This window comes from Tachypleus tridentatus, chromosome 2, assembly GCF_004210375.1.
Source record: "Tachypleus tridentatus isolate NWPU-2018 chromosome 2, ASM421037v1, whole genome shotgun sequence".
NCBI lineage: Eukaryota > Metazoa > Arthropoda > Merostomata > Xiphosura > Limulidae > Tachypleus > Tachypleus tridentatus.
In genome coordinates, this window is record NC_134826.1 from 46,989,257 (window position 1) to 47,002,845 (window position 13,589).

Consider the following 13,589-nt stretch of genomic DNA (forward strand, 5'->3'; position numbering starts at 1 on the left):
CATCTAGTAAGGGAAACCGTAGTTAACACATTACTCGATGTGTTTGTTTTATTCATCTAGTAAAGGAAACCGTAGTTAACACATTACTCGATGTGTTTGTTTTATTCATCTAGTAAGGGAAACCGTAGTTAACACATTACTCGATGTGTTTGTTTTATTCATCTAGTAAGGGAAACCGTAGTTAACACATTACTCGATGTGTTTGTTTTATTTAGGATTAAATATGTTAATACCGTTTTGGTTTACATAAGATTTTAATTGTCCAGTGAAAGACTATTTTAATGTCAAATCAGTTTGAGTAAGGTTGGAATGCTATTTTATCTATAACGTTTTAAACTTACTGTACAATTTATTTGTTTAGGCTTTTGTTTTCTGTTTAAATTTCCAAATCTGTTTATCTATCTACTCCTCGAACTAGAAATGACACTCTCTTTTAAACATTTATTAAGAAAGTGTTTCCGACTTCTTTGTTGCCACTAGTTGCTTTTATTATATTAAAGAGAGAGTCAGATATATTTCTGGTGTCTTATCAGTCATGAACCACGTATGTAAAACTGTCACGTTTGCCTGTAGCAGAACTTTTAACAATCTTCTTGGCAACACTGTGTGCATTACAAAAATTATTTGTTTGTTTACTTGAAGTTAAGCACAAAGCTACACATTGGGCTATCTGTTTTCTGCCCATCACAAGCATCGAAATCCGTAATATGTATTTATAACTTTAAAAGATGGATTTTTCATATCATATTTGATACTATCGACTCCTTATTCGGTATTTATGCGTTGTTTTATGCTGAGATTTCTTTTAGCTAAAAGAGGTGCATTATTAGTTATAAAAAAACAGTCTTTAAAAATGGGTATTTCGTAGATTTGTTTTTTATCACCCAATCGGAGGTTCAGTCTTTATGTTTGTTTATCCAGTAACAGCAGTAGGAGCTGCTTAGGGGCATATTTACTTGGGTTGCAAAATTATTACCCCAAAAGGTACACAGTCCTTCTTTAATTTAAGCTATTTGGGTAGGACCATGACATAGCACGGTCCAGTTAAAGCAAAATGTATCACGCAAAAGGATGTGGTAGTTTTAGTACCCGATAAATCACTTCACGTTTCCGTTTGTTTTGACATGTCAAAACTCGATATTCTGATCTTTCCTCTGTTGCCTCCTGGCCCGGCAAGTTGCCTCCCAGCGGCTCAGCAGCATCTCTGAACACTCATAACGTTAAAAACAGAGTTTCGACATTAGTGGTGAGCACAGCATAGATTAATACATTGAAAAGCTTTAGGTTTAGCAACAAAACAAACAAATAGAAGTTTTCCTGCCTTTAAAACAAGTTACCTTTCACATTTTCTCAGTAATTATCAAAACTATTTAAATAACCACTGTACAAGAATATATCATCAGTAACTAACAAAAGTTCCATAAAGAATCTCTGTATAACCGTCTGTTATTGACAGAACTTTTGTAAAGAATAACTGCATAATAATATGCTATTGACAGAACGTCTACAGATAATTTCTGCGTAATCATCTATTATTTACAAAGCTTCTTTTCATAATTACTGTATTAAATACCTTTAAGACCTTCATAGGGGTTCTGTGTACAATCCTCTTTTACTCATAAAAACGTTTATACAAAATATCTGCATAATTATATACCACTGGGCCACAGTATGATTAGGTGGTTAGGACACTCGACTCGTAATCTGAGGGTCGCGAGTTCCAATACCGTCACACCAAAAATACTCGTCCTTTCAGTCATGTGGAGTTATAATGTGACGATCAGTCCCACTATTCGTTAGTAAAAAGAGTAGCCCAAGAGGTGGCGGTGAGTGGTGATGACTAGTTGCCTTCCCTCTAGTACACACTGCTAAATTAGGGATGAGTAGTGAAGATAGTCCTCGTGTAGCTTTGCGTGAAATTCAAACCAAATCTTATTGAAATAAGATTTGTAATACAAACTTTATGATTTTTAACGTCAGAAGTAAAATTTTCTTAGTACATTTTCTGGTTAATGTGTTGTTTCTATCTTACTATTCTATGATTTTTGATTAGTAATTCACTGCTCTGATGGTAGAATTTTATGTTTCTTTATTGTTCTGTTTACTTGTTCTAGTTGTATCTCCTTAGCTACGATCTATGAAGCACTGACTGTTAGATGTTAACCAATTACATAAAACACAAATCCTTTACAAATAAAAGATAGCGTAAACATAAAAAAGGGAAAAAGCGAAATTGGTAAACTTTCATTATTTTATTTAAAAAAAAACACCAGTAATGATAGGTTAGTAAAGAAATACAACGTTAATATTGTTTTAGACTTTTGACTGCTTAATTTATTAAATATATATATATAATTTGACTACATCTAATGAGAATCAACAAGAATATCAGAATGCTTAAGAGCTTTAAACAAATTAACATGTTTATGTTACTTTTCCACGTTATACAACTTACCATCTGTCTTCCTCTTTTGTTGTATACACACAGAAACTCATTTCACACAAGGAATGTAAAATCTTGCCTTGTAAAGCCTAAGAATAAGAAAATTAAGGCTTAACGAAATTAAATCAATATTGCATATATTTTGTAAGCAGGTTTAAGTGAAACGACACTTCTTCTTCACCCTTGACTTTTCCCATTTTCGTTTTTAACGTCTTTGCAAGGCAACTAAGAGAAACGTATTCATAAAAACGACATTCGTCAACGATAAACCGTATTTTCCTTCCATAGATTTTCATAGAAGCCAGAGAACATTTGTAACCTTTGGAAAACACATAGTTAAAGTAAGTGCTTTTTTGTTTTCGTTAAGACTTTTCTCCATATCACATTACATTACAGATCTTTTAATTTTGTAATCACTCATGTAAATATTAATTTTGTTTTTTATTTAATTAATTCAAAATATAAAAAAATGTCAGCTATTAATCGACGTACATAGTTCTTTCCTATAAATATAGTTATTTTTGTAGATGTTTTAAGGAAAGAAATGGCGATAGATATTCAGGGAATGTTTTATTAATAATGCCAGATGTTACTTCTCTTGGCAGGATTTTCAGTTGAAAAACTAGCATATATAACATATGACTAAACTACTTTTCATGACTAACGTTTTGATTAAATATGTTTTAAGATTAGAGAAGAGCTAAAACTATATATATTTTAGAAGTTTCGATTGAATAGCTTATTTCAACCAATTCTAAAATATAGCGTTACGATAGGTACATTTCTCGTTAGGCTTAACTTCCATGTGTTTTACCTGATTTATTCTTTTGGTTTCATGAACGTGGCTCTTGGGTTAAATGTCTTTTAAGATTAAACATGGCTTTAAACTATACACATTGTAGAAGTTTCAATTGGATAGTCTGTTTCAACCAATTCTAAAATATAGAGTTACGATAGGTACATTTCTTGTTAGGCTTAACTTCCATGTGTTTTACCTGATTCGTTTCCTTTTGTTTTGTTTTGGATTGGTTTGATGAGCAGATTGAACTGGATTTTAGTGAAAGATATTTTGACGTGCGTGAAGCATTACAAATAATACATGTAAAAATACATTCAATCTCAAAATTATTTTAGTTTATACTTACAAATATTTCCTTGTGTTCAGTCAACACTAACCACATCTCCCTACAGATTTGGTTTATTGAATTTCGCAAAGTTACACGAGGGCTATCTGCGCTAACCATCCCTAATTTAGTAGTGTAAGACCAGAGAGTAGGCAGCTAGTCATCACCAACCACCAACAACTTCTGGGATACTCTTTTACCAACGAATAGTGGGCTTGACTGTCAATGTATAACGCTCCCATGGCTGAAAGGGGCGAGCATGTTTGGTGTGACGGGGATTTGAACCCACGACCCTCGGATTACAAGTTTAAATATTCGTTTTAGCCCTTACATTCACCTCTATGTTGACAGGCATGATGAAATAATTGAAAGTTTTTTCTGTATTTTTTTTTAAATTCACAAACGTTTAAAAATGATCCCTTACCATGAGAAAGTTATCATTTTAGAATGGTTTCTGGTGATATACATTTAAATGTATTTGAACATTATTATTATTACCCAGAATTCAGACTGTTTGGATTTTACCTTTTCAAATTTATAGTACATGATGACAAGATAATCCGAGGGAAGCGGGTTCGAATCTCCGTCACACCAAACATGCTCGCTCTTTCGGCTGTGGAGGCGTTATAATGTGACGCTAAATCCCACTATTCGTTGGTAAAAGAGTAGCCCAATAGTTGGCGGTGGGTAGTGATGACTAGTTGCTTTCCCCCTAGTTTTACACTGCTAAATTAGGAAGGACTAGCGTAGATAGCCCTCGTGTAGCTTTGCACGAAATTCAAAGTAAAAACAAACAAACGGTGACAAGATGGAATGTTTTCCCCGATAGTAAAGTAAGCACACAAAAACATGAACATTTCCTGAGGCTATGGAAGATGGCTATAGATTGTGGGCGTGGTTGTTATCGCCTTGTGTAGTGTGAGTCGTTGTTCGACGTTCGAGGGTGACCATTTTGTTTTTGTTTTTATTTCTTTGACGCCATCTATCTTCTCCTTCACCAGACAGAATGATGAAAATTTAATTCGCCTGTAACAATAACTGTAGCTCATTTCGACACTGGCAATCTTTTGCGTCACGCGTCATATACATTTGCAGTTTTCACTCGAGATGTTTATCTATCTATATGTTTGCGAAATGTATTTCTAAATATTTTACTTTTCTTATTTCGTCCAGTTCTTTTTAAGATTAAACGAATAGCAAAGCTCTTAAAGTATTTCTAAGTCATTGAACAGCCTTTTGCTAAAGGTTTGTTTGTGATTCGTGAAATGAAGGGGCATCGAACGATTAAGATTCAGCGTCATATTTCAAGTCTCTTTTAAAGTGCTTCCAGTGTTTTATGAGAAGCGGTCCTACCGTATATACCAAAACTTTTTTTCCAACGTTTAAACGTACGTTTCCACGTTAGCTGACGTACCACGTGGGCTCGAGAACTCGTTAAACCAGTTAAGGATTAGAGTGACACTTGTATGAATACAACGTTTCCGGGATCATCATAATGGAATTCCTTTTACAAGTATTGCCAGTTAATTCTTTCTTTAAGAAGTAGGAACTGAAACCAGTTTCCTTCTGTTAACGTTAATGTGTCCTTCCGCGGTAAATTCTAGTGCTTAATTCCTATATGTTATTGGAGGTAAATGGTTTGTTATGTTTTCCATCTCGCTACACTCACCACTTACGTATATTAAGCCTTGTTTAAACTGTAACAAACTCTTCGAAAATGGAAACTACAAACTGAAATAAAAGGAACGAAATGTATCAGAGCACAAACATCTTCGAAGAATGGATTATACAAGATATTAATGTATATGGAAACGGATTATACAAGATATTAATGTATATGGAAACGGATTGTACAAGATATTAGTGTATATGGAAACGGATTGTACAAGATATTAGTGTATATGGAAACGTCAAAATGATTAACATAATTATTTTAAACGGCGAAAATAACAATTTTGTAAACTATGATTAAAAAAAGTACTCGCCATTTACGAGTATGCAACGGTGTCATCACACTGCAACAACCTTGAAAGTTTTCATGAAGGTTTTCATCTATTGTCTGTAATACATTACGCACAGAACAATCAAGCAGTCGATTGGTAACCTAGCAGAAACTTTGTGATATATTTAGTGGCAGAATCTGATATACGACGGCTTTTACATCTGCCTCCCAATGGCTCAGCGGTATGTCTGCGGACTTACAATGCTAAAAACCGGGTTTCGATACCCGTGGTGGGCAGAGCACAGATAGCCCATTGTGCAGCTTTGTGCTTAATTCAAAACAACAACAACAACAACAGCTTTTATACCTACATCAAGCACGTGACAGTCCATACCGTCATTTGGTTCAAAGCCGGACAAAGCCCTATTGCTGGTTGGTTGTTTCTCTCAGGTCAGTTGTTGAAAAGTAGTGACGGCCATACCTGAATTCCGTGGGCCTCGTAGTTCATGTGCCTGTAAGGCGACGTTCACGTTAAGGATTCTAATTCAAATTTTAAACGTGTGACTTTGAATTCTGAGAGAAATTCGTTGATAACCAGTGAAACGTATTGTCTGTATGTACCGAAATGTTCGTTTAAGTGTGAAACTTTCAAAAACTGAACATTAGCGATGTTATACGTAACACAAGAATGTTAATGCTGATACCTACATGAGCATTTGTCCTGGAAGGAGTCGGGGTCCTTGCGGTTTTACTCCGACTCTCATGTTGTATCACCATAAACATTCACCAGTAAATAAAACTACGGTACAGATAGGAAGAAGAGGTCCAAGTGAACCTGATCTCCTTCCCCCCCGGGCTATAAAGACCAAAATCCCAATAACAAGAAGGGAGATTAATTGGAACACTCCTCAAGAACTTCTAAATTTTTGATGGTCAATTACTATAATTAATTATTTAATTTATTATGAGACGAATAAATCAATATCATGTAAAAATTAGCAAGTAGAATGTAAGAATACAAGATTCAAGTGGTAAATTATTTTTGCCCTACCCTGTTTATTCATTTACCCTCTTTATATTTAAGAATTACTTCAGGCTAGCTGCATTTTTTTTATTCAAAACTTTGTATAGATTTTAAACTCCTGTATCTTATCTCAACCTTTGATCTCTGTACTCTAAGTCATCTCCAGAAACAACAAAACACGTGACAAGATTCCACAACAAGAAATCTTCGGTCTATCAGCCAAGTTCTGGAAGGGTACAAACAAGTCGATAAAAAACCAGTGATGTCGAGAAAACCCACTTGTAGAGAAAAGTATATATGTAAAAACGGCTCGTTTGGGTTGAGAAAAATTTTTACCCAGAGGAGCGAACAACGTTTCGACCTTCTTCGGTCATCGTTAGCTTCACAAAGAAAGAAAGAGGTAACTGACCGGAAGCTGACCACATGTTTGAAAGGGGTTGTGTAACTTAGTGTCGGAATGTAGAGGGCATGCATAGATGTTTGAATGTATAATTTTATATTATTTATTTTATTATTATTATTTATTATATTATTTTTAATATAGATATAAAGGTGTTCCTTTGTATTGGTTTATTTTGGGCTTAAGTTGTTGTATAAGTAAGGCTTCTTTAATTTTGCGTTTGTTTATGTTCATTTCTTCATTTAGTATTTGAGTGTTTTCTCTGGTTTTGTTGTGTTTATTTGACTTGCAGTGTTCGAAAACGTGTGAAGGTGACATTTTATGTTCTTTGAATCTGGTTTCCATTTTTCTACTTGTTTCTCCAATATAGAAGTCGTGGCAGTTATCACATTGTATTTTATAAATAATGTTGGTGTGGTGTTTGTCAGCTTACGGTCAGTTACCTCTTTCTTTCTTTGTGAACATCACGATGACCGAAGAAGGTCAAAACGTTGTTCGCTCCTCTGCGTAAAAATTTTTATTAACCCAAATGAGTCGGTAACAAAGTTTGAAAATATTTACAAGGATATTTCCACCAGAAAAAGTAACTTCAACACGGTATGTGTTCAGGTTTGGTTCGTGTATGATGAAACCATTCCACCACGAAATAACACTAGAGACAAACAAAAAACGAGTGACTGTCAAAGTTAATGTTCTTTTATCAGTCAGCAGAGCCACCAGTTCATATGGTATCTTTTCATTGTAGGAAATAACTAATACTAAAACTGTAATAAGTGTAAAAATGAAAAGAAAAATGGAGTAATAAAACAGCTAAGAGAAATATATTGCATCAAGGTTTTAAGATAAAAAATATTTGATGCAAAAATGACAAAGGACAAAGAGTAAAGGCGGGCTTCTGGTAGGAAGTAACATGTTGGATAAAAAAAAAGAAAAGTTTAGTTAATCGATTTCGATAGGTGGAGCCATCTTCTTAAGAAAGAAAGGAAGATGGTAGGAGTAAAAAAGTAAGGAAGGATTTTAAAATAAAATGATTATATATTGAAAGAATATCACGCCTGATAGCGGTTGACGTTTTTGTGTTATACAAAGGGATATCTGTGCTCTGTCCATTACAGGTATCGAAAGCCGGTTTCTAGCTATAGAAAGCCGCAGACGTACCGATAAGCCACAAGAGCCGATAGCGATTCCTCTTGTTGTTTATTGTTAAGCACAAAACTACACAAAGGGCTGTTTGTGCTCTACCCACCACTGGTATCAAAACCCGATTTCTACTGGTATAAGTCTTCCGACATACCACTGAGCCCAACCCCGTCGCACCAAACATGCTCACCCTTTCAGACGTGGGGGGGGGGTTATAATGTGCGGTCAATCTCACTATTCGTTGGTAAAAGAGTAGCCCAAGAGTTGGCGGTGGGTGGTAATGATTAGCTGCCTTTCCTCTAGTCTTAACTGCTAAATTAGGGACAGCTAGCGCAGATTGTCCTCGTGCAGCTTTGTGCGAAATTTAAACAAAGCAAACAAACCAAACCATTAAGGGAACATAGTGACTGAAACAACTTGTTTTGGATGAATGTAAAGTGTATGTTAATTGTTAATAAAAGCAATGGTGAAACAGGTGAATATTAATAAGAGTATTATAATATATTTACGTATTCAAAGAATTAAAACAAACGAACAAACTTAGTTTAGGCAAAAATATTTGTAAAACGGAAATCAAAAGGGAAAGTGAATAGAAACGGGAATTTGAAAGGTTTGAATAAACAGTTATTGTGTACTTAATCCCGTTACATCCATATAAAGTAAGCAAACAACAAACAAAGAAGTAACAAAAAACAATTAACATCTGATAAGAACACTTAAAACAAAACTCGTACATCAAATGTAAAGCAGATTGGCTCAGATAAAGCTGGGCTCGGCATGGCCAGGTGGGTTAAGGCGTTCGACTCGTAATCTGAGGGTCGCGGGTTCGAATCCCCGTCGCAACAAAATACACGCTCGCCATTTCAGCCGTGGGGCGTTATAATGTTGTGTTCAATACCACTATTTGTTGGTAAAAAGAGTAGCCCGAGAGCTGGCGGTGGGTGGTGATGATTAGCTGCCTTCCCTCTAGTCTTACACTGCTAAATTCGGGACGGCTAGCGCAGATAGCCCTGGAGTAGTTTTGCGTGAAATTCAAAATAAACAACAGGTAAAGCTGTGAACTAAATCAATTTGAATAGTATAGTTTTACAAACACGTTGAGAGGAATATTCAGCCAATAAGCGATCTACCTTGCAAAGATGTGTGTGTGTGTTTTTGAGTGTGTTTTTCTTATAGCAAAGCCACATCGGGCTATCTGCTCAGCCCACCGAGGGGAATCGAACCCCTGATTTTAGCGTTGTAAACCCGGAGACATACTGCTGTACTAGCGGGGGGGCTCTTGCAAAGATAGCAAAAGTCTTAAAAATAAGGGAGTATAAAACAAACTTACTGACCATGAACTAAGTTGAAGCATATTTACTGACCATGAACTAAGTTGAAGCATGTTTACTGACCACGAACTGAGTTGGAGCATATTGATGTTATTTGGTAAGATAACTGTTCACAATTCAAACTACATTTCACTCACAGAGTAGATGCTGTGAGTGAATGCGCATGCCAGAAACTAGTATTTATAGTGTCTGAGCATCATAATATATATCCGACAGTGCCCTAGGTTACATTAGATTTTCTTTACTTGTTCCAGAATTTTTGCGTAGCGGCACTCAAAGAATTATTCTGTTCATCACTTTTACTTATATTGAGCTGATAGATAAAAGAAAGAGACCAGATATTTAAAAGCATCAGCTATAGAGTAGCTTTGCGCAAAATTCTAAACAAATCAAACCAAAACCTTACATTTAATAGTTTAATTAATAGCCTTACTAAATGATAATAGTATAGTTTTCAAATAGTTGTTATTGGTTTTCAAAAATTATAGAAAGAATGTTTATTCGTGCTTACATAAATTTCAGTTTTTAATTTCTTAAGATAGGAAAGAATATGTATAACTCTGATGTTTTACCGCTGCATTAACGTATTACTTATAATTATATTGTTATATCCAGTTTTACTAGAATTAAATAACTTTATTTTTTAAATGGATCTCATATTTTCGCCCTGATAGATGGGTCCAGCATGTGGACTTAACGGTCACGTAAGCTTCTGATACGTTGTCCAGTTTTCCTAAAATTAAAGTAACTTAATTCACTGAATGGACTTGATATTTTTGTTTTGAACAATGAATGCAACACGTTGATTTAACGGCCAGGTAAGAAATATCAAGATTCGGACACGATCATCACTAAATAAAAATTGTAAATTAAAGGAAGGGTAAAGAGTTAGCAGCACCCATTGCTCTTAACACGTATTCTCCTAGCGGGACAGCTGATAAGTCTACGAAGTTACAACGCTAAAATTCGGAGTTCGATATCCCGCAGTGGACACCGTAAATAAGCTCAAAATGACACTGTTGTAAAGTAAAACAAAAACGTATTAAGTAGCGAAACTAAAGGACTTAATTATGACACCATGACAGTTAAAATTGCAAAGCTTCTTTAACGGCTTTTCTCGATTCAAACCTTGGATCTTTGAATATGACCAACATAACACGCTAACCTATAAGCCACACCAATTCCTGTGATAACAGGTAGGTGAATCAACATAATCGACTTATTATAATATTTTAAGTATTCTGATTCAGGGTATACATCTCGTATTTTGACCTTAATTCATCTTTATTCAAACTCATATTAATTTATCTTTATTCAAACTCATATTTTACAACTATTAAAGCCCCCCGCTGGTACAGCGGTATGTCTCCGGATTTACAACGCTAAAATCAGGGGTTCGATTCCCCTCGGTGGGCTCAGCAGATAGCCGAATGTGGCTTTGCTATAAGAAAACACATAGACAGTTATTAACAAAATAAATAAAATAAAACCACAGAAACAATTCTAGACACACCTCTCCTTATCATATAGTTATCGACATGCTTGTTACCACCGAAGCGTTAACGCATTTGATTTGAATTCGTACTAATTTGGATTCACTTTTTCACAGACTGAATTAGACGTTTCTAGCAGCTGTAAAGATGAACTTTGAATAAGCAATCATCTTGATATGTTTAAGGTATTTTCTTTGGTTTACCTTTTTTAAATTTCGTGCAAAGCTACACGAGGGCTATCTGCGCTAACCATGCCTAATTTAGCAGTGTAAAACTAGAAGGAAGGCAGCTAGTCATCACCACACACCTCCAACTCTTGGGCTACTTTTTTGCCAACGAGTAGTGGGATTGGACGTAATATTATAACGCTCCCACTGTTGAAAAGGCGAGCATGTTTGGTGTGACGGTGATTCGAATCCGCAACCCTCGGATTACGATTCAAGTGTCTTAACCACCTGGCCATGCTGGGCCAAGGTATTTTGTAATATCGATCAAGTTAATGCCATTAAAGCGAACAAATTGATTGAATTGAAAACTTTGATCTAAACCAGGCGTCGCCTGTTGTTTAGCGTGCCACGGCTGTAAATTTAAAGTATCATGATTCGAGTCCTTTTGATCCTAAAACGCGCTCCACATATATTTGTCAGTAGATGTGTTATAGGAGTTGACTGTCAGGTATACATATTTGGTTAGACAACAGTGACTCCAGGAACTTGTGTTAGGTGTCACTATCTAGCTGCCTTTCCCCTAGTCTCTCAACTCAAAAGTAGGGACGGATATGAGCAGTTTGTAGCTTTAGCGTAACTATACGCGAAACTTCTGAGCAAACAAACACACAAGGCTTTTAAAACTAACATAGTTGGGCTTTCAAATAAACAACATATGAGTGGCTTTAATTCGTTACACTGTTGAACGGTTAGAGTTTGTTTTTTTTCTTTGGGGAAGTATAATCAAAATTATTTAACCTTTGACTTTTAACATGTGTGTTATATGTTTTAGTTTTATTATCAGTTTCGACAGACAAGAAACCCTGAATGTGTATCACGTGTTTAGCTATAATGAGGGCTGCACCTCAGAAACTTTACCAACGATGAAGGTGTATTGGAAAACTTCAAATATTCTGTTTGTTACACCTCGTTGGTAGCCAGGCATGCACGTGCTGACAGAGCGTAACGTGTTGTTGCCAGACAGTTTACAGCTACGGCTTAGAGGCACGTGACAAGTTAAATATTCACAGTCGTATTTAAATAGCTCAATGAACGTATCCTTCAACAGAAATCATATTACTTTTGATGTTAGATCATTACAGTAAAAACAAAATTAAACCGGTGTTGTTGTTCATTTTACCGCTTTCAAAAGACTTGAGTAAAGTGTGCCTAGCTTAACTTACTAATGATAATTATTATTTCTAAAGTAAAGTATGGTATTCTGTCACAAAACAAATTTTTACTAATAAAAGAAACACATACACGATGTTTAATGTGAGTTTAAGCATTCACTTGTCACAGTTGGACTAGAAAAACACTGGATATTTCATTTTGTGTTTTTTATTACGACTCACCTCCAAACTCCGTGAAATGTGATCACGCCTGATAAGTAAACATGACTTTACTACCTGATCTTGTCAGAATGTATATTGTAGTATGTTCAAGTGAATTACTATTTCTAAACAACTTGTGATGTCATTTTTTTTGGGGGGATATCTCATAGCATCCTTAACAAAGCGGGTTTATCCTGTACTGGTGTTCATTGTTATAAACAAGTTCTGTATATTGTTCAGTGCAAAAACTGACTCACAGATTTCATATTTAACACCAGTTTTAATCTTTTTCAATCAGGCTCGCATTCGGTTTTCGTGCCTTGTTCAATGTTTGGAAAGACAAGTTACAATATATTTACATAGCTTTCTTACTCGAGGAAAAAATCGAGATAGCTTTAGGAAAGTTTGTATTATCGGAGAAGAGAACAAGAGTTAGGAACAGAAAGTAAGAAAGCAAAACAGGAATTCGATAAAGTTAGGGAAAATGTTGCTTTGGGAAATGTCAGACTTAAAGAGCTGATTTTACAAGGGATTTGTAGTAATAATGAAAAGGTAAGGCTACAAAGACAGGTTCAATTAATATTTAGGTATTAGTGCCTAATAGATTTAAATAAGGTACAATAAGTTTACACTGCATATTCTGTCATTAAAAGCACTAAGATTAGTTTTAGTTGGAGTACAGAAAATCTACAACTACACTTTGGGGCCAGGTGATAGAGTGCAGGATAATAAAGAGAGTGTTCACAGTAGTACCGATACCAAAATTTTTTGTTTTTTGTAGTGCGTGAAGGAATAAATAATAAATAACTGTAAATCGTGGGAGCTGCTTAAAAAGTGTAAAGAAACTTTTTAAGGGTTAAGGAATAGTTACAGACGCGTGTCCCTTTCATAAGGATGTTCCCTCGGAGTGAATTGAGGAATGGACAACTTATTTTAAGTGAAAGATTACGAGGGACATGCTTAGAGCAAGAAATAGGCTAGAATTAGGTTCTGTTTAAGTATGTTAGAATGTTTGAGAAGTGTCAGATATACCCATTAATCTTGTGACAAAGGAGCTTGGGAAGTTGGGAATAAACGAAATGATAGGATAGCTAGGGTAAACAGAAGTTTGTAATAAGATATTTAAAACGTAACAGGTAAAATAATAGTTCT

The 13,589-nt window shown here is 35.2% G+C and overlaps 1 protein-coding gene across 3 annotated transcripts in view; it reads left to right on the top strand.

Moving 5' to 3' along the window:
- Nucleotides 1–13,589, top strand: part of LOC143242916 (uncharacterized) — a 58,648-nt gene that overhangs the window by 3,799 nt on the left and 41,260 nt on the right. For 2 of the 3 annotated variants that reach the window (XM_076486537.1, XM_076486535.1), the window contains one exon: nucleotides 2,732–2,784. The exons of the other annotated variant lie outside the window; for it this stretch is intronic. The gene's annotated coding sequence lies outside the window, so the exon portion shown is untranslated. The remainder of the gene's footprint in view (nucleotides 1–2,731; nucleotides 2,785–13,589) is intronic. 3 annotated transcript variants of the gene reach the window in all.